Source organism: Perca flavescens, chromosome 20 (genome assembly GCF_004354835.1).
Source record: "Perca flavescens isolate YP-PL-M2 chromosome 20, PFLA_1.0, whole genome shotgun sequence".
NCBI lineage: Eukaryota > Metazoa > Chordata > Actinopteri > Perciformes > Percidae > Perca > Perca flavescens.
Genome location: NC_041350.1, coordinates 7,954,833 through 7,982,353, shown reverse-complemented (window position 1 = coordinate 7,982,353; position 27,521 = coordinate 7,954,833). Strand labels below are relative to the sequence as shown.

Genomic DNA, 27,521 nt, shown 5'->3' with positions numbered 1-27,521 from the left:
AGATGGACTTGTGGCATCGTGTCTGGAATTAAATGGGCCAATTTGACCCTCTGCTGAGCTGTGACTCTGCGTCCATTTTAGAGAAACTAAATTCTTACCTGTTTATTGCAACTTGGAGACGCTGCAATAGATATAAAGCATACCGCACAATTCAGTGACTGAGCCTGGTTCACTGTAGCGACTGTAAAAGCATCTTACTACCTCCTGGGTAGATATAGAAACTGTAGCTATGCCCAATTTCATGGAGCTCCTCATTAGGGAGACTGACTGCCTGTAGGCTGAACCTGCACTTCTGTCCCCAAATTATAGTCTATATATAGCTTTGAGTGAGTCAGCAACTAAATGAACGATCAGGGTCATTCTGTGTGTTTAAAATACAAATGCTGCATTTGTTGGGAATTCTTTCTATTTTGTACAAAGTCAAAAAGAACCTCAGTAATTGATAATAGCTTGTATCTCAATGCCAGGAGTCATTTGGCAGAGGCAGCCGCTATACGGTTTCCATTGCTGATACCTCAGAATGAAACCTACCCACCACTTAAAATGGATTTGTCACCATTTCATACTGAATTTCAGTGCCTTAAGGTCAGTTACAGCTGTGTTCAATTTCTGCACACACAGTACCTAATTCTGCTTTTGAGAAAATAGTGGCGGTGGCTGCACCTGTCGCTGACTGACGAGCCAGGCAGAAAGGAAGGTTCTCCTGTTACGCTTCACTCTGCAGGATTTGACTGCATCATGCATATTCAAGAGCACCTGTTTGCATCGCAGCGATACACATTGAGGAAAGCGAGATGATCTGTTATGCCACACAAAAATGCCAAAACATTAAGTATAACCGCCAATCAAATTGATAGGTTTTCCCTTTGAAGGCCAGGAAAGTGGCAATTCTTCATGCATTTGGTAGAACTTACAACAAGCTTCTATTCAGCTTTGTCAACACGACACAAACAGATACACTTTTCATTTAAGACGCCCTTAACAAGCAGTGGTCTGAATATAGGCCTATACCTTATTTAAGGCATCAGGTGGATTCCTTACTATACATCACTGTGAGTCAGTTTAACACAGCACAAAACCCTCTAGAAGTAGGAGAGACATACACCCATCTAGGCAAGTTATTTCATTCTCACGTAGAATGCATCATGTAGGGAAAACGAGAGCTGTGTGTCGTCGTTGTACGAGCCCAGGTTAGCTTAGCTTTGTAACAATGATGTTATCAAGAGTTCAAGAACAGTGTCCAATTTATTTATTATATCATGTTATGCAATAAAAAAGCAAGTTCTTATTGAGCGTTTTTGTTTTTTTAACAAGTAACAAGTGGACCAAATTACCATTCATTTAGAACATCGGTTCTGAGCCTTGAAGTATCTTCCATGTGGTAAGTACTTACATATGTTGTTTTATCTTGGAGCACTAAAGCACGCATTTGGAGTTGCATGTCTTCAGTGCATCCAAGCCAATTTCCAGAGTGAGAGATATATTTATGATTATAAACTCCAAGTGTCAGGATTACTGATATTAAGTTAAGCTCATTGGAGCGCAAGTCCTCAAACAGTTTATTTCCTAAGTATAGACAGTCTGCCTCCCTGTCAGTTCAGGGCTTGTCTGTCTGTCTGCTTTCGTCCTGGGAGACAGGTTTCAAAAATACTGACAGAACTTTGCAAGACATTTGAAATTGTATCCTGCAGTTCGTCTTCCATGACTATTTCCCCCTTCAAAGTAAAAAAAATAAATAAATTGTACCGACCTCTGCAAATGTAAAGCAGTAGATGTGGTTTCCCTCCGCTTAACCTCCCTGGGAGCTGATCTTCATATCAGCTCCTTCATGTTGTACTTGCTGTTTTTGTGTTCCAAAAAAGGTTCCAGGCAGTAGAGGAGGGATGAGCAGTGAGAGACTCATTCCTGCTCCTGCTGCTCTACACGGGGGCTTGTCAAACTCAGTTTACAGGCTCGGAGCTGAGGTCTAGCCTAAAGCCGATAAAGTGGCTACAAAACCTTCATGAATATATATTTCACCTCCTCACTCCCAGTGCCTAAACCCATCTACGTATTGTGGTTAAATGAGAAGTTCTTTCATTGTTCGACTTTTATTTAATATTCTCACTTCGCCTGAACTTAAATTAAACATGGCAGTCTGAGCTGTTCGTTGTCAGGGAAATAGGACTTCATTCTGACCCAAAGGTCGATGCCACTATGTTGAAATGTGATGCATTCAACATGTCCCTGTTTCTCTCGTTTAAATACAAGAATATCCCATGACTCAGTCCTCATGTGTACTCGAGCTAGCCTCATACTCCATCATACATGCATCCCAAATAAATTAAACTGTAATTAAATGATTGGATGGCTCAGCTAGTAATCTCAACCAAATGATAACTTTTTTATCTTGGACTTAATGTGATGGAGACTCTAATCCCTATGCAGCTTTTTGTAAAATAAGAAACAGCCTTGTTTTAAAAAGGCACTACATTGGTTTTACACATGAAGAGAAGATTACAAGAAGAGAATACAAGAAGTATTACACAGCTTGTGAAAACAAAAACGGACATTTTAGATTGGGCTTGAGACAGCTAAAGCAGCGTCGACCGAAAATCTATCAATGAACCATTTCCGAAGAAAGAAGAAGAAAATCCAAACTCTGAGAAACACTGTTGGGCAATTTTAAAACTATTTTCAGACATTTCAGACTAAACAACCAATTAATCAAGAAAGTAATCAACATATTAAAAACAATTATCCTTAGCTGCAGCCCTACTTGAGACTTAAAAAAGAAAAACATGAAAACAAAAAAAAAAAAAAAAAAAACAGCTTCACAGCTTGGGGATGTGTGGTTTGAAATTGGGAGGGTCTAAGACACAAGTTAGATGCTTAAAAACAATAATAAAAAAAAGTCGGTCTATTACCATCTTAAAAACATCAGAAGAATCAGATAGAATCAAAGGATTCATGTCACAGACTTTTCTCAAGTCTCTTCCCCCCCCAAAAAAAAAAAAAAAAAAAAACACAAGCAACCCCATCTTGTTCAGAATGCTGCTGTTAAAGTCCTAACAAAGGAAACTGAAAGTATCACACCAGTGTTGAATAAACAAATCTCCCAATGTCTTGGGACCGCGTTATTGAACCCACGTAACTTCTAGGTTAGGATAGCCGATTGGTCAGGGGATAGGACCTGAACAAATCGGGTTACGTTACCTTGCGTAAGCATGGACGCCTGGCCAATTAGTAGTGTGTGAATGCTATTGAAGGGCGGGCCTTTCCTACAAGTTGCGTGGGTTCCATAACAACGCCTTGGGACCACATCCAAGATGGCAGCTGCTGTGGATACACACAGTCTGGCAGGTGCTGCATGTTTTTCACTAAAGACATCAATAAAACCATGTAAACTTCCTTCACAAAGCTGGATTAAAATACCGTATGTCGCTGCTTGATGTCTGCCATTGGTACGGTTTCGCTTTATAAAACAAAACAGCGACTGAGGCTATGTCCCGGCCCTGAAGAGCCTACACCTTTTGTTTTCCATGGTCCTAAACAGTGGCCACGCCAAGGCGCCTCCAAAGACACGCAAAGAGATAGGCCTAACATCTATCACGTGTATGGGACTTGTTCAATTCGCTGTAATACTGAGACTGGCAAGATTAAACGTCGACTTTTGTTTGCTTTGAGCCCATAATGAAAAAGATTATAACTATGTCAAACCAGGAGACTACGGTCTTCTCCCTCCTCCTCCTCTCCCACCCCACCCCAAGCATGATAGCTGCAAGCAGCTCTCCTCAGAAGTTATTTAGTTTGAAGTAATGAGCGGAGAGAGAGGAGCCAGCTCGGTGTCTGCTTTTAAACACCTTTGATGAATGACTCCTGTCCCAGTGGCTCGTGCTGTCATTAGCTTGACACCAGATAGAAGTGAAGTCCTAAAAGAAAATGGAAAATTGATTTACCTCAATTTTCATCCGGAGCAAATAGTTCATCTCCGTAATCCCACGCGACGGTGCGCAGAGCGATTAGAAAACTGCCAGCGTTTGCTTCCTGCCGCGCTCGTGTGGAAAGACATCATTCTAATCCGCAGTTATGCCATCATTTCACCGCGCTGCACCACTATTAATGTGATATGAAAGACAGTCACCAGAGCTGGAGTCTTAATTTGGGAGACGTTTCAATGGGACCTACTTGGAAAGCTAGTTCTATTAGATCTAGCTAATTGTATTAGATTTGAGCATATGTTCTGGGCCTAAGTGGAAGAAACTGCTGGGGATTATTGAAAAAAAAAAAAGCTTAGTATACTGGAGCACATACAGTAGGTGTTGGATACAATGAATGATGGGTAGTCTTAATCATGACAAAGTGTACATGAATTTGTGATGGGATGCATTGTGGGTAAACATGATTGTAGTCTTTATTGTACAACACTTATTACTTATGAATCACACTTCGACTTTGCTAAATGTTTATTTTAGCAGCTTTATAGAAAGCTTCCAAGGCATATATTTATGTTTCTCATTCTAAACGACCATTTTATACATTCTGGCCCTGATCCTTTATTGCTCTGGGAAGGTATAAAAGCATCTGCCCCTTCACACAAGAGTTTGCAGCAAGAAAGTTTAGCCAAAACAATGTCAGTTATTATGGATTTTGCTACAGACAAAAGTCGCATGTAGATTGTATGTATATATTATGCTTTAGGTCAGGGATCTTTAACAGGGGGTCCACGACCAGGGGGGCCTCCAAATTATTGTTAAATTATTAATACATTTTTCTAAAATGTAAAAGTCTTAATATGAATCCAACACATTATTAGCAAATATAAATTCCCACTGCTTACTGGCCTAGGTGGTCACTAAGGCCATTCACAGATACAGATAAGGATTCACTGTGCCACATTTATGTTTAACATTAAAACATAATTTATAAAACTATGCCAACAATTATTAGGCTATTTTAATTGCTTAGTATTCTATGCAAAAATTTATAAAAACTTTAGGCCACCCTACACGTTATTGTAGCCCCATTTTATTATGCAACTTCATTTTATACCATATTTGTAGTAGGGGGGTCCCTGCTCCATCTCACTTTCAGTTGAGTCCTTGGCTTAAACGTTGAAGCCCCCTGCTTTAGGGGAGTTGGAAAGTTCTATGCTGCAAACCATTTGACCTTGGCATTTGTATTGGTGAGCTGGGAGGACGTCAGAGCAAAAACAATAGCTGGTGGCAAACAAAAACAAGATTGAGGCTAAATGAAAAAAGGATAGCATCTACCCAAAATACTTTGGCTGTATTAACCATCTGTTTCTTCTTCTCCGTTTTGACTTTATGGATTCTGGATAACTCAGCCTGAGGCTGGATGCCATTTCAATGTAGACAGCTCATCAAGACAAGTGACAAGTGTCGAGGTGTCAATGTGACCAATGGAGAGAGAGACCGGCAGGAATAAAAAAAAAAAAAAAAAAAAAAAAATACACTCCAGCGTTATGGTGTCAAGTTGCACTTTTGCTTTTAAAAGCAGACCAGCACATGCATAGAATTTGTAGCCCTTAAAACAGTTTGTTTAATGATGCGTTGGCGATGTCGAGACAGGTGAGTCACATTTGGCAGCTTGAAAAGCTTTCAGCAAAACACCATCAAGTAGAAAATGTCTGAATGTTGGGGACTTGGCTAATGGATGAGTGTCCACGCTCTATATGAAGCCAGTTTCTGACTCGTTACAGAAATAGAAACACATCGCAGCTATGTTAAGTTCTCTAATGGAGCCTAGTTAAAGTTCAATTTACCTTCTCTCCTACTTTTTCACTCATTACTTTCGCCTCAAACTCTTTTTCTCCTTCCTGTTTTCTTCTTTTATTCAATTAGTCATATTGGATTGAATCATCCAACCAACAAGCCTAATCTCTCCCTCGTGTATGAGGGATCCAATAACTAAGCCATGTTCTTTTTCTATGTTCTGTTCTATTTTAATACACCTAATCAGCTGTTACCATATCGTCCTGCCTCCAGCAGACGTTGTTGTCATACATTAGTTATTGTTTTTAATCATTCCTGCATCTGGGGCCCGTTTCAGGAAGGAGGTTTAACAAACGCTGAGTCTAACCCTGATGTCTGAGTTGATTTACCCTGAGATGGGAAACTGAGTTTTCGGTTTCAGAACAGCTGATATGAGTTGGTTCAATCAACTCAGAGTAGGTTCACATGCGTGCATCACCACAATAAAAAGGCAGCATGAATGGAGCCATGATATAGTGATTCACCATCAAAGAAAATTGCTGCTAGAGTAAATGCATATATTCCAATATAGTGTCATATTTAATCATAAGTATAGCATAATATTACTGGTGAAATGGTATTGAACCGATCATCTATTTCATTTAGGTGCAATACTGCAGGCGAAAAAGTACTAGGCATACTAATCCCATTCTGAGGCTGCAGCACCATCATTAACATAATTATAATTCATAATCTTTTATTTCAACGTTTCAGAGAGAGTCACACTCTTCTGGCTTTACTAAAATGCTCCGCATCACCAATGTTGTAAAGAAAACTGCTGTTTGCAAAAAAACGTGTGACACAAATAATCTGCTGGGATGTAGAGCATGTCCACGATGATGGATAGTGATATGAGGACAGATAAGGTTATGTAGGCTACATAACTGATCGACTGGGAAGAAAAACGATACCGCTCAAATAGGAAGTTATCTGGAAATTAAAATGCGTTGGGGCCTCAATATCATCTACCGACATATGTTTAAAGGGGTGATAGAATGTAAAACCGATTTTACCTTGTCATAGTTGAATAACCTCAAAATCCCATTGACACCCCTTTCCTCTGCAAATCTCACGATTGAAACTGCCTCTGAAAACGGGCAAATCTCTTTATTTGGCTATAGTCTCTACCTTTGTCACACCCCAACATTTACATAGGGTACACCACTGATCTGAGATCAGGTAGTCTTCTGAATAGGTCGCACAGATCTCAGAAATTGTATACATTGTTCATCTTCTATTTTATCACTAAATTCACTTCTGAGACTCTATGCGAGAAATCAATTATGTAGAGGTCAAATATGGGCTATTTTACAAAAATTGATTGCTAATTGCAAATTTTGTCCGAATGTGTGTCGGAGTTCAGCAGCCGGTGCTGCCTGGGTTGCTGCCTCGCCACCTGGCCTGTCCTCCTTCACAGACCCCGCCCTGCTGTGAGCTAGATGGAGCTCCGTCACGGCCAGCAGCCCACAGTGCTCCATACCCGCGCAAAGTCACCGTTTCTGGGTTACTGGACTACCAAACGCCGAGAGACAGAGCTCCAGGGCCTGCAGCTCACTCCCCTCTTCCTGCTAAATGGACGGTGTGTGTGAGTGAGAGCGCGGTCAGCGAGCTTGTTACGCTCGCAATCTCTTACCACAGGTTCCAGTTAATCTTATAATGGATACGTGGGTTGAGTCATTTAAACAAACGATCGGGGAAATAAACGCCTCTTATCCGCGAGTCTCATTGATAGAGCCCGCGGTGAGCTGGATGGAGATCCATCAATGAGAACTAGCCAGCATCCTCCTAGACCTCTGAAATTAACAAAAATGCATTAAATTGAATTTAGCTAAGCTTTGTAAGAACTTAGGGTAGCTGTGATATACACGCCGTGACGAATTTCAAAGTGTAAATATACGATAGTTATGCTGAAAGTGTAGCTAGCTAGCTGCAATCTTTACCCATAGGATTGAAGGGACAGTAGCAGCTAACGAAACCCCTCACATTCACAAAAATGAATTAAATTGAAATCAGACAAGTGTTAGCTTTGTAAGACCTTGGGGTAGCTGTAATATAAGTGGTGTGATGAAATTCAAACTGTAAATATACCATAGTTATGCCGAAAGTGTAGCTAGCTAGCCATGATCTTTACCCATAGGATTGAAGGGACACTAGCAGCTAACGAAACCCTTTGAAATTGAAATTGGACCTTGGGGTAGCTGTAATATAAGTGGCGTGACGATATTCAAACTGTAAATATACTATAGTTATGCTGGCAGCCGGCAGTCTCCGCAGAGCCCTGGTAGTCCAGTAACCCAGAAACGGTGACTTTGCCCTCGGCATGGAGCCCAGCAGGCTGCCGCTTTCTTGTCAGACTGTGTGGAGCTCCTCAAGTCCGACACGTCTTACCAAATTTGCAATTAGCCATCAATTTTCGTAAAAAACTGCCCATATTTGAGCTTTATATAGTCTTGTTACAAATAGGGCCATATTCACAGGGTAGTTAAGGGCCCATAGAATAGCACTCGGGCAATTTTCAACCCAACCAATGTCACATACCCTATTAGGAGACCTTAAGGAATAGTGTGAAATACCCTATAATATTATTCTATCACCCCTTTAACACCCTGCGAAGTAATACAACTTCTTCATCAACGGGATCTTCGACAAAAAAGGAAATGTCATGTTTTGAGAAAAAAAAAAAAAAAAAAAAAAAAAACTTTTTATAGTCTGCCTAACATAGTTAAACCAGACACTTTTTTTTAATTCATGTCGATAAACTGCGATAAAATGCACCTGATACAGACTGAATGAATGACGAAATGAAAGAGGGAGGAGACAGAGAAACTCAAGGTTTATTGAAGAAAACCTGCTCCCGACCAGGTTAGGTTCACAGACTCAGTTACCATAGTAACTGACTGAGGTTAAGTTACCTCTCTTTCCGAAACAGAAAACCTGAAAATAATACAGTCCATATTTTTAAGATGATTTCAAATAAAGTTTGGTAAAACTGTGAAGAGGTTCACATCAGCCACCCAAACGTGCATCTTTCCCACACAATCAAAAGTTAAGGTTAAAAGATGTTCAGCAAATGAAAAATAAATAGCACAGAACAGTACCGTTTCTAACTTCTGATTGGGTAGGCAGCCTGCAGCCCACCTCCAAAGTCGCCCACTGCCCACTAGGGCTGGTTACTGAACTCTGTCCGTTTTAGGGTGACGACCGTATTTTGTTACTACCCAGTACTGATATGTTTTTTAATAATAAATAATAAATAATAAATAATAATAATAATAATAATAATAACCAAAATAATAACAACAAAGTTCCATATTGCCATGCACCTTAGCTACATATAGGCCGACTGATAGGCCTATCTATGTGACTCGACATCACATGCAGGTTTATGAACAATACTTTTTCCTTTAATCTAGGCAACCTCCATATGTCTGCGGGTGTGGTTTGACAAGGATGCCTCGTCTTTGCTAACCCGTGACAGACAGACAGACAGACAGACAGACACTCTGCGGTACCAGTGCTGGTACATGAGAGCACTTGTGAGTGAGAGAGAAGCGTAACGCCTGCATTTACGCCTGTGAGACGCAGCGGAGACGTGAGTCTATATGGAGCAATGAGAGCGTATCTGTTGCGCAAGATGCGCGAGTGAAAAACAAGTCTGATATGCTTCCGGTCTAGACATGAGATTCTTTTTACAGTGACTTTTCCTGCAGGAGTATAAGGAATCTTTTCCTAAGTTGCATACATTGTCTGTAACCGCCCTGGTAATTGGTGTGTCTTTATGTGCCTGTCAGGAGTCCTAACCCCCCCCAAATTGTTGCACATGAAAGAAAGAGGAATTTGGTGATCTTGGCTCATTGAGAAATCAATAACAAATACCTTAGACATGGACAAAAGGGTTAGATTTTTTTTTTGCCAAGAGAAACAGGAGACTGAATATTAGGTATGGTGAGAAGTCTCACTTGATTAGATTTTTATTTTATTTTAAAACTAAGCTCATTCAATGAAAAATGCTATGGAGTTGATAATGTTAAAATCTAGATGAAGATTTTTATTTATTTTAGGGTAAATCAATCTTGCCCTGCACTGACTCAAGTTATAGGGTAGCAGCAAACTTAGACATGTTGCTTCACAACCTCAACACCTCATTTCCCTGGTTCAAAATGTTCTTTATAAATGAGAAGGACATAAAATAGACTACTTTATTAATCCCCATGAGGGAAATTAATCTTTTGCACTTAACACATCCAAACAGCCCATACACAAACACAGAGCCATAAACTGGAGAGGCCGCAATGGCAGAAGCTTGCATCTGTGATTTTGCCAGATTTTTGTGCCCTCTGGCCAGGGATTCAAGCTGGCCACCTACAGGCTACTAGTCCGCTTCTCTCAACCTCCGAGCTACCTACCGCCCTAATATACAGTAGCAGGCTAAAAACAACCCAGGTTAAAAAAAAACTAGAAAGCAAGCGAGCAGAAAGGTCAGTTCCATAGAACGCATTCGGAACATGACAGGTGGTGTCGATGTAGGGCTCACATGATAGGGCTGTGTGGGTACATCTGACACAATAGGCTGGTAAGCACAGACACACAGCCTACTGATTAAGACTGTGGAACACTCTGGACGAATCATCATCATGGATCATTTCCAACAGCTCTGCCTCTAAGAAATGTTTGCATAAGTAAAAATCCAATCTTTCTGTTTTTCCTGGATGACAACATCTGTCTGTCTGAGAGAATTGAGATGACAGATCTAAATGGTGTTTTCATAACTCAAGTTCAGCAAACAAAACTGGTACACCACCTATCTGAATAATCTACATCTATATGAAAGTCTGATTTATTTACACTCCACCTCCACCACGTCTCCTCCCTCATCTGTCTTCAGTCTCATCTCCTGTGGGAGAGCGAAGGGAACATCAAGCAGACCAGACTGAGATGCCAGCTTCCCCCCCATCTGCTTCCTTATTCTTTCATAAATTATCCAACTAATTTCTTGTTAAGGCCTGGTTTGTACTCATACATTTGACACAAACCCAGTTGATCACTGACATGCTTTTGTCAATGAGGTCTATTTTTGTGTCACACGTGATGAAAAAAAAAAGAGTCGCTAAGCCCTGTCCCCCTTAGTTACGGTTGCTATGCTTATTAATGCAGTGCACATATGCAGTTTAACCTTACAACAACAGTAATAATAATAATAGAGTTACCAATCTTTTAAACTATGGGTCCTTGATTTCAACTGTCAGAGGCAGACAAAAGCAGGTTGTTCTAGCCGGCAGCTGTCGATTTTTCCAGCCGAAATTAAACTTTAAAAAAAAATTTTTTAACTGCTGTAGCTAGAGAGCTAGTTAAGCTAACGCTGACTTGTCAGAAGTGAATTGAAGTGTAGAGCTAGTAATAAAGTATGAGAAGTAAAAATGATAAGGAGGTGGGTCACAGGAGTGTAAAATCAATGTAATTTTTTTGTCATCAAGATGATCCAGCTTCAAATGTCAGGGGCCATCACTGACTTTCATTTCAACATGGAGAAACTGGTGGGTGTGTGTGTGTGTGTGTGTGTGTGTGTGTGTGTGTGTGTGTGTGTGTGTGTGTCCATTAGCACTTTTAAACATTTCTCAAAGTGTTTGCAGTAGCTGGAAATGACTTTTAGCAACATTTTAGTAGAACACAGGAAATATTTTATTCCAACATAACCTTGTTTAGCTTACATACATGTTTTAGATTTTTGAAACAGTGTGCTTTTCTTATAGCTTCACTCTCTGTTAGAGTTGACTGGGCTCAACTGCAATTCAACGTTTAAGCCAAATAAATATAAATAAAAATAGTCATTTTCAGACAAAACTGTCATAAAAATAGCTAGTATTATTTTTCTTGCAAATATAAATATACATATTCCTCATGTACTCCAATAATAATAATAATAATATCACAATAAATACATAAGTACAGAATATAGAAAAGTTAAATCTTTGTTTACATATCAATATTCCTATACATAAAAGTACAAAATATGGTTACAGTCTTAGGTCCCTTAGATGTTCCTTTACTTGTTTTTTTAAAGCTTGATTTATTATGCACTTTGGCAATCTCTGCTGGAAGTGAGTTCCAAGCAACCATCCCTTGATACAATACTGTACGTTGCATTGATTGGGTTCGGCTCTAGGAATTTTGAAAAGACCTCTAGTGGCATGTCTGGTAGGGTATTTATGCATGTTAGAGCTAAATGTAAGTTGACTATACAAACAATTAGGGATTTTCAATTCATTAGTTTCTAACAAAAGCCAGGAGTGATGCTGAAAGTCTCAGCTTTCCGCCAGAGAGATTGACATGCATGTTGTTTACACTAGACCTAAGTGGACACTGAAGGGCAAGACGAGCTGCTCTGTTCTGAACCAGCTGCAGTTTTCCTAGAGCTTTCTTTGCAGCACTTGACCATATCATTGGGCAATAGTCACAATCTGATAAAACTAGAGTCTTCAGGACTTGTTTGGTCAGGTTTGGTGTTAAAAAAGCAGAGCATCTTTTTATAACAAATATATTCCTCCCCATCTTTGCAACAAGAGAATCTATATGCCTTTTCCACAGCGGTTTACAATCTAAGATGACACCAAGAAGCTTTGCTTCCTCTACTTGCTCAACTGCTACATTATTCCGCATCAAATTCAGCTGAGGTCTAGAGCTCAACGAATGATTTGTACCAAATACAATGCTTTTAGTCTTTTGACATGTTTAGGAATAGTTTATTGTTAGTAAGCCATTCTAGTGCTATCTGCAACTCTTTGAGGGTTGCGGTTATTTCATTAATAGTAGGAGCACACATGTATATTGTATCATCTGCATACATGGACACATGGGCTAATTTAAAAGCAAGTGGAAGATCATTAATAAAAATAGAAAATAGTAAGTAAAGGGCTGAGCGAACTTCCTTGTGGTTTCTCATTATTCATGGACAATATTTTTTTCACCTGTTCTATACTCACTTTACACAATTCAAAAGTACAGTTCTTGTCTTTCATCATTTGGTCTTTTATACATAAATATGATGTATTACAACTTGTTGGCATTTCCTGTCTTCGTTTAATAAATTGATCATTAAAATGATTAGCAATTTCAAAGGGTTTAGTAATAAAAGACCCGTCTGACTCAATGAAAGATGGAGTTGAGTTACTCTTTTTGCCCATGATATCATTTAAGGTACTCCAGAGTTTATACTTATACATACTTTACATCATTTATTTTACTTTTAAAATACAATTTATTCTTTTTGTTCATTTTAGTCACATACTTCCATATTTTACAGTATATCTGCCAATCAGATGTACATCCAGACCTTTTTGCCACTCGTTTGGCCTCATCTCTATCAACCATGCATTTTCTCAATTCCTTATCAATCCAAAAGGGCACTGACAGTTCTAACGGCCCTTTTCTTGACCAGTGCATGCTTATCAATAACTGGAAGCAGCAGTTTCATGAATACTTCAAGTGCAGCATCTGGGTCTGTCATTTTACTCACATCAGACAAACACATATTTTTAACCTCGTCCACATACGACTCACAGCAGAATCGCTTGTATGATCTCTTAAACACCACTTTAGGCCCCGCCTTTGGAACTTTGACTTTCCTGGATATTGCTACTAGATCATGATCGCTAAATCCTATGGGAACCGATACAGTTTATGAGCACAATTCTACAGCATTAGTGTAAATGTGAGTGTGATATACTTCTTGTACTGTTCTTGAATACCCTGGTAGGTTGATTAATGCCCTGAACCAGATTAAAGGCACTGGTTACAGTGAGAAAGAGCAGGGACCCCCTACTACATATATTGTATGAAATGAAGTTGCATATTAAACAGGGACTACAATAATGTGTAGGGCCTAAAGCATTTATGCATACCTTTATTGCACAGAATACTAAGGTATTAAAATAGCCTAATAATTGTTGCCATGATTTTATATATCATGTTAAACATACATGTAGCACAGTGAATCCTTAGGACAAACCGTATCTGTGGATGGCTACCTTAGGGACTACCTTACCTATAGGTCAGTACGCCTATCATCAGTGGGGATTTATATTTGCTAATAATGTTAGATTCATGCTAAGACTTTTTCAGTCAAGACTAATTTGGAGGCCCATCTGCATTGACTCTGAGGACCCCATAGGATTCCCGGACCTCCTGTTGAAGATGCCTGCCATAAAGCAGGACAGAGATGCTAATGTTACGCTTAGCTAATGGCTCTAATAGCATACTGCACAGTGGACATGCTAGTCGTAAATGCTGCTTCTCCATTTTTTAACGTAACCTGTAACTCCAAAAAATTAACGTAGTTGATGTGTTCTTTGGACTTTGAAATAACTCTAGATTACAACTAGCATTACGTTCAAACACCATCCACCAAACCCCCGCTCTCTGGCTGTGTGTATTTCACATATAAATCTTGGCACCGATTGCGATAAGAATTGACGTGAAACTTCCGACTACCATGTGAAATACAGTACACGTATCCATTGTGGTGACCCTGTGACCTTTAAGCTAGCGGCATCGTCTGGCCAAATGAGTTTACTTCCTAGCACCTTATTCATATGTATTCATCCTTGATTCTGTCATTTTACATTAGCAAAAATCAGGTCCCAGCAAGAAGAGACAGACTTCTCCTTTAGTGCCACCACCAGGCCACACTTCAGCTATCCCTGTATCAATACTGTCATCTGCCCAGCATAATGTTGTCCGTGATAGTAACAACTGAGGAGATGATTAGACCTTGGCAGAGCTCTGAAGTCTATTGAGTGCTTTCTTGCTTAGCTTGTAAATTTCTACCATGCTTCAGTAGTTTATGCTAAAAATGAAGGCCATTGAGGCCACACACACACACACACACACACACACACACACACACACACAAAACTTGAGCAATATTGACATCTAGTGGTTTCAAATTATTTGAGCTCCTGTTTTGTAGCAGTCAATTTAGAGATCCAATTTTCCTCCATTCAATGCAAAACTATTACAATACATGCAATTAATGTTTAGAATTGAATTTTGGTTTGCATGTAACTACACAAAACATAGGTATAAACACAAAAAACAAAATTACTGCTTTTTTTTAATAGTTGGTTCTAAAGTGTAAAATGAAGACTATAATGTAATGAACCATATGCATATCAGACTAATTATAATGAAGGCTGCAACTTTTCCAGTAACCCAGACAATATCATCAAAATCATTGCTCTTTTGAAATACGGTTTAAAAAGTGTCACATTGAAACAAATCTGAATCAGCTTTACTGTAATGAACTGAGGGATGTTAAAAATTGCAAGGGGGCAATTTTTATTCATAAAATAAAAAGGGCATGCCACGCTAGCAGCTAGGTGAGCATTATAACGTGCGTTACAAAGTGACGCTCATTTGTCACGGAAGTAAAGGCTGGACTACAGGGCTGGACTGGGACAAAAAATAAATACAAAATCTGCCAGTCCAGCCCTGCTGGACTACAATAGAGCTGTTTGGAGCAGTTTGTCTGTGAACCGTGTTTTCTGTTGGAGATGGTAAATCCCTAGATTACCATTTTATTAACGATTACAACATTGAGCTCCTCAGCTAAAGTGCCAGCTAACTAAATGTTAGCCCCTGATGGTTCCATCATCTTATTGCTAAGATAATATTAGCAAGTCAATGCGATGAATGAAATTACTGCAGTAGCACCTCTGTGATACAGCTTTGTGCTGCATGTGTGGGAGACAGAACCGCCTGTTTGTGTGGGAGGTGAATCAATAGCTCATCGCTATTCTACTTATCTACTGTATCTTGGGACGGTAAGATGGCACCTGGATGTAGCGTGGACCTGTCAATGCACAGTCAACCCACGTGGGAACCGTTCACATGAGTCAACCATCACACAAGATTTTCTGTTCATATAGCAAAGTCATAATGACACGGGAGGACATGCTTTCCACTGTCTAGACCATGCCCCCGGGGGTTCACATCTTTGTCACCTTTTCACCCCTGATGAATTTGCATACCTTGGCTAGGGCATCAGTTTTCCTCAGTGTGTACTCCCATCATAGACAAATAGTTCACCTTCCCCCCCCTCCTCTCTTGACTCTGAAGTATCCAGCGCTTGCTGGTTTGACACAAGGAACCCAATGATGCCCACCATCTCACTCCGATATAAGCCATTCCTTGCCAGTTGCCCCTCATTAACAAGTATGGAGACCCCAGCTCTTGTAGCATTACCACGACAGAATTCTATGCAGAGAGCACTGCATTTTTAAAAAGCCCTAAAACACTCACACAGGTGTGTTTAGTTATGGATTGATTGACTGACATCTTCCTGAGTCATGTTAGCTTAGTTGCTCCTGAAAGGGCAGGGCAAATGACAGCTTTATCATAGTTATTGGAAGATAAAAACTTGTGACCTAAGAAATTCCCATGTGAGCTCATGCCCACCTTTAACCTGAGCAGAGGTCTAGTCAGCCAGACTAACTGAAATCACCTGTATGGGTGTTCAGAGGCTTTGACATGTTCCTTGCTATATTCATGTTTCGCTTAAAACCTTTGATGTTATCCGTTCACATTTCCAATTCGAGAAGCTGGCTGAAGGCTTTGTCTGCAATATTAGCACTACACCCAATGATACAATTCCGACATGGAGGCAGCATCAGAAATTCCAGCCACCTGCTTCCATTAAACCAACTTCTGTTAAACAAGCGTTTTTTGGCCATTAACTATCCGAGTAGGGTAGGATTGTCTGCGAACTTGGGCTGGCTTCTCTGTCCCCAGACTGACAGGTGTGCTCCTAACGTCAGCATGCTAAAATGCTCACAATGACAATTTATGTTTTAGCAGGTATATTGTTTACGAATTTAGTTTAGCATGTGAATGCAAATTCATTCATTCATGTTTTAATTAGCACTAAACAGAGTACAGCTGAGGCTGATGTGAAGGTCATTAGTTTCGCAGGTATTTGCCCGTAAGTACTGGAAACCTACCAATCACCTGACATTGTCGTCGCTGCTACGACGCTAGCATAGCAAAAAAAAGTGTACAAAACAAATTCAACATTTTGATTATGGTTGACGTAATTATTGCTTGCAATTTATAAATATAGGACAAATAGCTGGAATTTCAATGTCCGTAATACATTCTGTTTTTATGGGATAAATCCCTTTTTAAATGAAGCCATCGCTAATCAAAAAGGTGTTTTGTCATCCTGTGTGACCACCCCATCTATCAGGCCACCATGGCACCAAGAGCTCAATGTTTGAATGAAATGGACCATGTGATGAGAGCGAGGAATGCGGAGAAGTGGATATCAGCAAACACTTATATTTCTATGTTTGTAAATGGATTCTCAGATCTGCTTCCAGACATGGTGGTGACAGACACTGTAAAGGAGCGTGGGGGTCACAATGTGGGTTGGAGTGTAAAATCAATGCAATTTGTGCGTCACCGAGATGGTCCGACTTCAAATGTCAGGGGCCCATCACTAAAGGCTTCACTTTAACATGGACAAACCTGCTGCGTGTGCATGTGCCAGTAAACACTTTTGAAAGTTGCTAAAAGTGTTTGCGGTTGCAGGAAATTACTTTTGGCAACATTTTAGCAGCAGTAGAAAAAAGGAAAATAATTGGGCATGGGATTGGTTTCAGTTTTGTGTGAAAACTGAAACAGTGTGTGAGTGTATACATCCATACATAGCTTGATGTTGGTACTACTCTGCATTACCAGAGAAATGACATGAAATATGTAAGATACTCTTGTCAAAATGTCTTCAAGCACTAAAGGAGATAAATTTCCCAGGTAGTCCGGAGGCAGTTCCATCTCATGTAATGCATAATTCTCTGTGGACGGAGGGGGCGACGTAAGTTTGCTGCAGCCACCATCGCTTGTCAAGACACTCAAGAGGCCATTTGTTATTCCTCGTCTGGGAGAGGGACTGACATTTCCCATTGGCAGTTGAAGCACATCTAGCGCTGCCCTCTGCCCCCTTCATCTCTTGTGGTTTGCTCAGCTGAAATAGGACAAAGCTCGCAGGGCTTATAGAAATGCACAGAGGAACTCCGGCGGAGGCACATCCAGGGTTTTTTTTTTAATTTATTTTTTTTGACAGATGTGCCAAGGTATTGTGGGACTGCGATTGCCTCTGGAGACTGGTAGATCACCTTATTACATACATTTACACAGGAAATGGAAGCATGAAGATAATATTTGAAGCCAGCAGGCTAGTTATGACTTTTCCATGAAATCATATAGTATAGCATATGTATGGATTTATGCTTTTTACTTTATTATTGAAAAGGATGAATGTTTTCCCATAACATGATCTGGTTCCTATCATTATGCTGATTTTGTGGTTATATCCATTTTCACATCCACCCTGCTAAGTTAACAGCTAATAAAACACATACTGCCTGTAATGCGTTCACCTGGAGAGCAAGATATGATGCTGCTCATTTTGGGATTAGACAACTGATTCTAGCCAAAGTCACATTCAAATTTAATTACAAAAATTTGTTTTGCCTTTGAAGGAATCCAAGGTCCCAAGTGATAAAGTAAAGCAAGGAATCGCTCTCTTTGTGACAGTGAGTGTCATTTGAATATCTGGAGAACCATTCATCCAATCTACTTCTCACTTGGCGGGTGTATTGATGCATTCAAAAAAAAAAAAAAAAAAAAAAAAAAAAAAAAAAAAAAAAAAAAAGTCAACCGTGAGTATAGCGATTAGAACTCATAAAAGACATAGAACACCCTTTTAGAGTTTGAAAACGCTTTCCCTGTGGCACGGTAGCAAGGGACATACATGACACTGGCTACCGGTGGCGGCTCAAAACCAGTTCAAGTCATTGGTAAGTGCAGATGGCTCAGGCCCATTGTACATCTAGGCTATGGTCAAACCATACACCCAAGCCCATCCACTACACTCTGCTACTGCCAAACGGCTTGCTACACCCTCATTACGAAGGGGGCCCAGCTATCGCTCAACTAGTCTATATCCACCACGTTCCACTTCTGGGAATGGTCCGTTTCCACCGGAAATTCCGACAGATGTCACGCTTCTCGGTTTCCCGTTTTCTGTTGCACGACTAAAACATGTTCCACCAAAACAAGTTCCTTCCCGAGGATATTTTGCAGCGGCACCAGGGCTCCGTGCGGAGCTTAGTGCCGCCCAAGACGATTGGGATTGGTTTAAAGAAATGCCAATAAACCAGACTCCCATCCCGGAACACTGTGTGGACTTGCCAGACCCTCCTCCGCAGCGCTGGGGAAGAAAGTCTGGCAATGAGAGACTACCGCTCAACTAAAGCCAGACAGTTTGCTGTCCTGGCTCCACAATGATGGAACATGCTCCCCACTTGCATCATGCCAGCAGAAACTCTACACATTTTCCGTCAAACACTAAAAACTCATCTGCATCTTGGCCCATGAAAAGTTGAAAAAAAATAAATACATTTCTCCATCTCGTTTCTAAAATGTAGTACTTAACCCATTATTGCTTATTTAATGAATTGTTGGTACTTGCATGATGCTTGCAATTTAGGTTTTGGGTGATATCTTCATGGTTGAATGCACCAACTGTAAGTAGCTTTGGAGAAAAGCGTCCGCTAAATGAATTTAAATGTACTATAATTTAATGTAATGCTACGGTGTATCTGAATTTTGGTTGATTTAACTGTCCTGAACCAAAAGACGTTTCACAGCTACAACAACCAACATGATCACACGGCAAATTATCATGAACAGTTCCACAAATTCAAAGGAGAAAACATTTATATATATATATATATATAAAAAAAAAAAAAAAAAAAAAAAAAGTCTTATTTATATAACAGTAATGTCTTCTCGTTAAGGACATAGGGCACTCTCTCTCTGCCACACATTTTCTCACCAAAACAAATGTTCCTCATTAAATAATGGTAAATGGACTGCATTTTCTAGTCTGAATAAGTGAGTCACTAAAATTCTCAAACTCTTTTACTTTTCCTCCAAACATCGTTTGCCTCCACATTCTCCAACGTTCCTTCCATAGCTGCGTTCAATGTATCATCTCAAGTGTTTGACTCACCGCTCAGCTGTTGCTTTGTTAGCAGGTTGTTAGATGTAACTTATCCAGATACGGTTTTTCTTCGATTGGACAAAGTCAAAAAAGGTCCAGGTCCACTCTGTGACAGTGAGAGAAAATGGGATGACAAAACACAGCCTGCTTTAAAATGTTGCATTGTTAAAAAGTTTGAACTATAGCAGTGGCTTGAATTATGCATGCCGTTCATTATTCATGCACACTCACAAATCCATTATTCAATGTGCAAAAAAACAAAAAAGGTCTGCTGTTTATTGAAACAATTAGTGGAACACTGACATTTCTTTATATAAGAGTTAGTGAATGGTTAATCAGCGATACCGGTGGCTCTGGGTAACCAGCTGTCACAAATCATTTGGAGGGCGACATGGTTCCTCTTCCCTCGGCTGAACTCGTCTAACCTCAGTTCAACCACGACCTCCGTTAACGAGCCGACATCTCTTCTCTCCATCATCTACAGCAGGGCTGTCAAAAATACGGCCCGCGGGCCAGAACTGGCCCGCCAAAGTGTCCAGTCCGGCCCACTGGATGACTTTGCAAAGTGTGAAAATTGCAGAGAAGTGATTCATTACAATTCCAAATTTAGCACTTTATTTTCAGTGAATATCCTGAGTTCTTTTTCCGTGAAAGCTACGACTTTAATCTGCCGGCGTCTCGTGAATGGAGAGGGGTTCTCCACGCTCACCAGGAAACATGGCATTAAGATCTGTCCTAGTTTCCCGTGCAGCGTGGAGGACATTAGTCTAGCTGTGGGGGAGAAGGTCGGGCACGGTAATATTATGTCGGCCGCTCGGATGAACGGCGCAGTGGTCATCTTCCTGGCGGTTCATCACCGCTGTCCCACCGTTCATCTCTGATGGATTCCTCAGCAGAGTTGTCCAGACACGGGAAGATAGTCTCCCCCGTTAAAAAGATCCTGTCTGGATGTAAATCTCCGTTGCTGAAGAACGTGGTGTCTCACCGTAGACCGCTGTATATGATACTGAACCATCGGAATGAGGAGTTAAACCTCCGGTTCCATGTTAAAGTAGAGGATTATGAATACGTGATTTTTGCAACGTCAGAGATGACATGTTTTGGTTGTGGAGAGGTGGGCCACACGGTGAGGGTCTGCCCGAGACGAGGTGATCCGAATCCTCCCGGTCCGGGAGGGGGGGGCTGGTGCCTCGGGGCCGGCTGCCGCGTCCGAGCGGCCGCTGCCCGCTCCGCGTGCTGCACGGCGGTGTGGCGATGCCGTGCCCGACCAGAGGCACGGGGTGAGTACTGTTAATACACCGGGTGTTTGTGTGAATGAAGTAGGAGGGAAGGGTGATGGAAGTGTGTGTGTGGCAGGGGAAAGTGTTGTGGGTGAAGAAAAAGAAAAATCGGGTGAGGGTGTGTGTAGGGAACAGACGTGTGCTCGATGAATCAGCTGAGGCTGAGCGGACTGTCCCTGCAGTCGCAGCAGTTGACACAGGAGTGATGAGGTTGTTGTGGGTGAAAATGACAAAGTTCAAAAATTGTGCAAAAAAATGGCAGTGAGAGAGGAAGGGGAGGAGGAAGAAGCGAAAGAGGAGTTAGAAATGGAGGAAGAGGACTGTGCTGTACTCAGTCAGCCTCTGACTGACTCCCAGGTCTCTGTTGGGTCGGTGCAGGGAGAACTGTACCAGGTACAACTAATCAGACAGTTCCTCCAGAAAACAAAAAAATAGCAAAAAGCATAAACCTTGAAGACTATTTTGAGAACAAAAGTGTTTTATTGATCTCAATAAGAGATCAGATGCACCTTAGAGGTGAGGGAAGCTTCACACTACTGGAGTTTTACAGGTTGAAGAAACGGTTTCATCGGATCAAACTAGAGACAGTGACGAAATGTAGGTCCGTCAGTTTGCTGTTGGTCTTAACTTTTGTCGGGTTTTTTTTGTGTCTCTCCTCACATCGGACATGAGTAATTTTAAAATATCCATTCTTAATATAAATGGTGGCAGAGATGTGAAGAAGAGGGCATGCCTTGTTGAGTTTTTAAAACTTAAAAAGGAGTAAATATTGCAATGTTGCAAGAAACGCACAGAGACACTTTAAATGAGACAGACTGGAGGAGGGAATGGGATGGGGAGGTGGTGCTAAGTCATCTTAGCAGCATCAGCGGAGGAGTAGCAATCCTATTTGCAAGAAACTTTTTACCAAAGTCCCACACTGTAGACGAAAGAATAAAAGGGCCGACTCTTTGTAGTCCGAGCCCAGTATGAAGTTTTTAATCTGGTTTTTATAAACGTATACGCTCCAAACTTAGGACCTGATAGAGTTCTTTTTTTAAATGAACTCTGTACGGTTTTAAGGGAGTGTGAACCAGAGGAGTTTTTATTTTTGGGAGGGGATTTTAACTGTACACATGATGAGGTTTTAGATCGGAACCTTTAGCGAACCACATGCTGCCTCTAAACGAGCTATGCAGCGGCTGATGGAGACACACAGTCTCTCAGATGTCTGGAGAGACCGCCATGCACAGCAGAGACAGTACACATGGGTCCACAGCAGAGACAGTACACATGGGTCCACAGCAGAGACAGTACACATGGGTCCACAGCAGAGACAACCGGTTGACTATGGCTAGACTAGACAGGTTTTATTGTTTTAAGCACCTTTTTAATGTTTTTAAAGGGTGTAGTATATTGCCGGTTGGTTTTTCTGATCATTCATATGTGTATTGTGATGTTTGGACAGTGGAGAAACAGAGATGCTGCGGGACTATTTTAATGAGAAGGAAATTCCCGTTCCTGGAGACCCCTTTCCAGACCTCGGTGTTTTAAATTAACAATACTGACTCACCAGCACAACATACGCCACGTGGTGCTGATTTCCATATGCAGACTGGGAAAGGTCTGTATAGGAACTGTGTTCTGGCCACCCACAATAAGAAGCTGAGTGAGAGGAAGGACATGGTGTGGAAGGACAGACTGCTGAAAGACAGGAAACCAGTGTGGAGAGTCTTGTATAAGCCTCCACTAAACAAGAGGTCAGGAGACCTGCAGTGGAGGATCCTCCACAGGGCTCTGGCCGTGAATGTGTTCCGGTCTAAGATTAATCCCACAATGTCCTCCACGTGTCCATTCTGTCTCCACCCTGAGACCATCACCCATTGCTATCTGGACGGTTACAGGCTGAAACCTCTTTTTAATGTTTTAAAAACTGTGTTTTTAGATTGTTGAGAGGTTTTTAGTGAGACTGCTTTTATTTTTGGTGCTTGCTACATAAAGAAAAATGCAAATAAGTGGCAAATGTTGAATTTTATTGTGGGTCAGGCCAAACTGTCAATGTATAAAAGTTGACAAAACCAGATAGAAAACGTGTGTGGACTAGAGCTGACCAAGCTGTACGTGGCTCTGGTGAAGGCCAGAGTGGACTTCAGACTTCAGACGACAACCTATGGCGAATTGCACCAAGATGAATGTATTGCAGTCTTATTCAAAACAGGCTTGAACCAAGTCAGTGAAGGGTTTACAGGGGAAATGGAGCTGAAACTGACCAGAGGGGTGTTCCATTAAAAAAGGGCACAGAACCCAACTATTCACAGTGTAGAAAACCAACCAAACTGTGATGTAAACGGCTACAGAGCAGCACATGGTAAACATATATTATGGAGAATAAAAATACAAAAAAATAAACATCACTGCAATTTACAAATCAGTAAGTTGTAGACCAGCAGTCTTACACTTTGACACAAGAAGAGATGAACTCAACCCTCCCCTGTTACATCAGTTTGTGCAACGCTCTGCTTGTAATCATAAATTAATGTACATGATGTGTGAGACAGGACATTAAAATTACATAAAAATAAATATTTTCTAGACACTACAGTTCTCTATTGGTTGGGATTACTGCGTAGATACTGAGACTGAGCTCAGATTTGAAGTACACAGTAAGTCAATATGTGATCAATGTGACATGCAGCAAACTCATGTTCACAGTTCAGTATCAAAGAAGAGCAGTCAGGGAGGAACACACACTAGATAATGCTCCCACGCACACATATTTAATTAGGAGGAAACACTGTTGATTGACTGGAACACTGGTTTAGCCCGAGGGGATGCTCAGCCTGAAAACTAGCCAGACCAGGATCAGGCCTGTGAGCTTAGGAACCAAACGCAGCACACCGGAGAACTGGTTTAAGTTGTGTTTGGTCTCACATTAATATACCCATTGGAAAGCCAAATTGCAACAGGATTGGGAGCAACATTTAATATTCACTACAACACTTAAACCTTTTGGTAAGTGATCTTGGTGGTTACATTGGGACCAAACAATTCCCCAAACAAACCGTTATTTTTTTGTTTGGCTGGGAATCAGAGTCTTCGACTGCAACAGTGAGGCATGAGGCTTGAAGGAAGGTGTGCTCACCCAGAGGCTGAATCTCACCCTCCCCCGCCACATTTGACAGCTCCTCGGTGAAGGCTGTCTCAAAGCTCTTATTTCGTCCATGAGGACCGAGGGTCGAGCATCGAGGAGGGATCATCGAGGAGCTATAGCCGAGGATACGCGAGAGCAGCCTTCCCGCGAGCCGTGTACCTGAAAGGAGTCGCTAACTCCGCCCAAACAGCCGACATATTCATGGGACGCTTCAAAGGGAAAGGACGTCTCATCACTCTAAAAAACACATTTGCTCGTTGCCTCTCTCTTCAGATTATTTAAGGGAGGCAAGTGAGGGACTCGAGGAGGCAATTTAAAGTGCTCATATTATGCTGACTTTCAGAATTGTATTTAGAGGTTGTACCAGAATAGGTTTATGTGGTTTCATTTTCAAAAAAACTAAAACATTTTTGTAGTACTGGACATTGCTGCAGCTCCTCTTTTCACCCTGTGTGATGAGCTCTCTGTTTTAGCTACAGAGTGAGGCATCACACTTCTGTTCCAGCTTTGTTGGGAGTCGCACGTGCGCAGTAGCTAGGTAAGGACTACTAGCCAGTCAGAAGCAGAGTATGAGGGCGTGCCACACTAGCAGCTAGGCGAGCATTATAACGTGTTACAAAGTGACGCACGTTTGTCTCTGAAGTAAAGGCTGGACTACAATAGAGCTGTTTGGAGCAGTTTGTGAACAGTGTTTCCTGTTGGAGATGGTAAGTCCCTTTGGGCTTTTTCACTTTGTAAACCTATTACATGCACAAACAGGATATAAAACACAATAAAGGAAAGGGGGAAAAGCCACACAAAAAAAAGCATACTATGAGCACTTTAAGTGACATGAGAAGGAGCTAGAGTTTACAGAATCAAGGTCTGACAGACAGGCGAAACTCACGCTAAACATGAAGGGCTGAGACAGGAGGCAGGTCTGGTTTCCAGGAACGCTGCAAGGCAGGAGAATCGAGAACGGGCGGGGTCGGTAACAGACCCAAACTGGAGAACACCAGGAAAAACCGAGCCGGGGAGGCTTAAGTGGTGACTTGATTGCAGATGAGGAGCAGCTGTGTGTCCAGGTGAGCAGAGTGGCTGATGAGGTGGGTGTGTTTCCATGGCAACTTGGGTCACGCTTCAAATCAAATCAAATCAAATCAAATCAAATCAAAAGAACTTCTATTTTTAATTTGTGGTCAGGCACATACAACAAAACATAGTCAATAATCATACCCGAGAATAAAAAAAATAAAAATAAAACCTTAAAAATACTAATAACCAAAACCCTGTGGGTAGGAGTAGTGGGGGACCTGAAAATGGTCATTTTCAGGGTCATATTTGGATTCCGGGTTTCTACTAGAACTAGCCTACTGCTTTAATATTCAAAAAACAAACATTTTCTCATTCCGTCTGTCTGAATATACCTGTATTCACCTGGTCAGCCAGGAATGACTGAATGAATGTTCTGGCACTGTAGTGGCAATTTCGACCTATTGCTGCTGAGGTGTATTGTCATCCTATTTTATCTGATCATTCTATGTGAGAAAACTTTTTTGCACACCTCTTTGGTCGGGCAGGTGCGTAGGATATGATCAAAGGTAACAGATCAAAAATTGTTGAGAGAAAATCCAGCACACTTACCATTACGCAAGCAATAATTTGTTTAGAAAAATACAACGTTTCGGTCCCAGACCTTCATCAGGTAAATTCACACATTCACCTCAACCATAGCCTAAAATAGTTTGGTTGACTAATCAGGACCAATCGAGTCCAGCCGTTGAATGACATCATCCATTCACAAAAGTGGCACTCCCATCACAAACTTTGAAGGCAGAAAAAAGTAAGTACCACTCAATACATTTGAAAACAATGGATGATCAGTACATTGTCATAGCCCAATATTTTTCTACACTTAATCAAGGAGGACATAGTCCATTCAAAAGTGGATCATCACACTAATTAGACTATATTGTAACAGTCCATATTCTCATGTACAATAGGAAGTTTACGGCGGATAAACTAATAAGGAAAAAAGAACTAGTAAATAATAACTAGTAAGAAAAAAGGAGGTAAAAAAGGACATATATATCAATATCAAATTAGCCCGACATAATGTTGAGATTAAATTCATCATTAAGACCTTTTGGCGATAGCGTCTGCAAAGTGAATATCCAATATGCCTCACGTCTTTTTAGTAGCAAGTCATGATTGCCCCCTCTTTTTGGAAGACTGACTTGTTCAATACCACAAAAGCACAGTGATGAGATATCATGCTTATAATCATTGAAGTGTACCGCAACCGGGTAATCCCGGTCGTTTCTACGAATAGAACTCTTATGTTTGCTAATGCGTTGCTTTAACTGCCTTATGGTCTTGCCTACATACACCAGACCACATGGACACATCAAAATGTACACTATATGAGTGGAGGCACAAGTGATGACACTCTTAATTGGAAAGATCTTGTTGTTGTGATCATTCTATAACTTGTATTTAGGCAATATCTGAACTATCTATATGTAGCTAGAAGTGATAAACTTTACTTTCAGAAGACACCTCTCTGGAAACATCTGGAAAGTGTTATCAATGGGGCCCCCAAGATGTTGAAAAGATGGCCAGTTGGCTTGTAGCCATTGGTCAATTATTGATCCAACCCCCACCTTATGTTACCCAAAGTATAGTACATATATACCATGGTAAAACAAAGAAAGTCAGAGTGACTCTGGAGAATTGGGAAAACAGGTCCTCTCCGGGCTCTTCAGAGCTTGTAAATTGATGCTGACACAGTTTTTAGCCCGTAAGTTACAACTTCAAGTCGCGACTCACGGCTTGTTAGCGTTCCAGGCAAAGTCACCACAAACCCTTCTAGCTTAGCGTTAGCTAGCGGCTACCTAACATTGACGTTAGCTATCTAGGTTACTTTACGTTGCCTATTTATTTCTACTTATCACTGTTAATAAACGGCGTCTGTACAGCATCAACAGGGGTCACCATTGTTGTTTATGTGCGTGTGACGTCAAAAACTGTAACTGGGAGTACAACCATCTGGTACGAGTTCACGAGCAGTAAGTTACGGGTTTGACTGCCGTTCCAGGGCACTTTAACGGGTAGAAGGTTGTGAAAACACGAGTTACAGGTTGCCTGGAACGCAGCATAGATATTGTATAGTTGTGACATCACAACTGTACGGAAGTCCTGATGGCTCGTTTAAAGGCACGGTTTCTGAACACGGCCCGTGGGCATTTCTCTGTGGATTGAGGGTTTCGATAGTTTCACAATATTTATAGATAGCACCTCGACCTGCTTTATCATAAAAA

General features: G+C 41.0%; 1 long non-coding RNA gene across 1 annotated transcript in view; it reads right to left on the bottom strand.

The window, feature by feature from the left end:
- The window catches only part of LOC114547127 (uncharacterized), a 33,387-nt gene extending 8,085 nt beyond the window's left edge, over window positions 1-25,302 (bottom strand). Inside the window, exons 1-2 of the long non-coding RNA XR_003691112.1 lie at window positions 25,109-25,302; window positions 19,822-19,918 (exon numbers count right to left, since the gene is read on the bottom strand). This is a non-coding gene — a long non-coding RNA (uncharacterized LOC114547127). The remainder of the gene's footprint in view (window positions 1-19,821; window positions 19,919-25,108) is intronic.
- Between the last annotated feature and the right edge of the window lie 2,219 nt (window positions 25,303-27,521).